We start from the raw sequence: 1741 nt of genomic DNA, 5'->3' as shown, positions 1-1741 counted from the left end.
TGCCATGCCGTGATTGTGTATTATGAACTATCCTCTACTCAACCCACCCTGGAAGACATAGGACTATTGCCAAAGAAACTTTGATTAGAAACTATGGGGTTGAACTCCAACTCTGTTAATTTCTTAGCTGTCTGATCGTGAATAACTCCCTTTTGTTCACCTGTAAAATATGCTACCTAGAAAATCAAATGAAGTAAAGAGCATGTGAAACCTTTACACAGCATAACATTTAAATGCTAGTTGGTTTGGGATGTATGTATGTTTTATATTTCCTATGAGGTTTAACCATCCCTAATGTTATATATGTTTGATTACCATTTATTTAAAGACTAGTGCATTGTGCACAGTAAATACTATAAAGATGTGTTTACTGAGTGAGCCTTTAGAGCTTGTCAGCCTGTTTTTCAATGACTAGAAATAGGCTTTTTTTCTCCTTGCTTTTCAGATAAGTCCTGTAAAATCCAAAAAGACACATTAAAACTGAGATTTTAACAACCAACTGTCTTTACTGTATTTGTTCTGAGAAATGTAGATGTCCTAAAATTATTCTTGATTATTTTTGTAATTTATTATAACATTTACTTAAATTAGCATATGCTTATTGTTTGCTTTTTTTAAATTTCAGATTAATATATGGGCACAAACAATTATGTTACATTGTTTGCATTGCAAACAATACAAAGGTAGAGTCCAAGTTGTAGTTGAGCCTTTCCCCCAGGAGGTGTGCCATATATAAGTATTTATTTTATTATACATTTTCCAGGGTGATGCCTGTGGCTCAAGGAGTAGGGCACTGGCCCCATTTACCAGAGGTGGCGGGTTCAAACCTGACCCTGGCCAAAAAAAATAAATATTATACATTTTCCATTCTTGCTTCTTTCCATTACTGTATTTTTAAGAATTCTGGACATTGCTGGATGGGGGGGTGGAATGTATATGTTTTATAGAATGCCCAAATATTCTTTTTGTCTTGAGTATGTGGATACCTCTTGGTTGGGGATATGAGAAAATTTACTGATGGCTTTTTTTCCCCCCAAAATTCTGTTCATGTTGGAGAAAAAGATACTGATTTCTTTAATAATACAACTTCCAGATGTTGTAAGGCCAGCAGCTAAGGGAGTATGTTTATAATGGAAGGGCTGGAGGAATCTTTCATCTAACTCTAGTTCTCTTCCCCCTTGGTGATATCTCACTGGTTTCTGTTATTGTCACAGACCTCTCTTGGGGTGATTTTCTCCAGTTCACCATTTGGGCAGCCAGGTGGGCACTGGTCATTTAATTCTGCATAACTTAGCTGAGGGCACTTTAAGCAATGAGCCTTTATCAAATACAAAAGGATACATAGGAGCTATGGCACACTGACTCACTAGCCAGGGTTGAGCTCAGTTGGGGGACTTCATTCACTTCCTCCTGGCCATATGTATGCTGGCATCCGTGCCTCATTCTGGGACTGTGGTTCCGGCAACCCCTGGTCTGTTGACCCCATGGCCTTATCCTGTGTACATCAGAACATTGCAATCTTCTCTAAGTAAGAAAATAATATCATTTACGTCCCCCCCCCGCCCCCAGCCAGGACACCTATGAGAACAAAAAGAAGTATGTTACTAATTTCAGTAAGATAACAAGAACCAGTGGGCACTGTCTTAGGCAAAATGGGATAGAAGCTTCCCCAACCTGTAAGAGAATCACACGTATAATGAGCAGGAGGGAAAGTAAAGATGTTCTAAAAAGTATTCACCTC

The sequence above is a fragment of the Otolemur garnettii genome, unplaced genomic scaffold, assembly GCF_000181295.1.
Source record: "Otolemur garnettii isolate 467f Iridium unplaced genomic scaffold, OtoGar3 scaffold00040, whole genome shotgun sequence".
Taxonomy (NCBI): Eukaryota; Metazoa; Chordata; class Mammalia; order Primates; family Galagidae; genus Otolemur; species Otolemur garnettii.
This window is presented reverse-complemented; position numbering follows the sequence as displayed.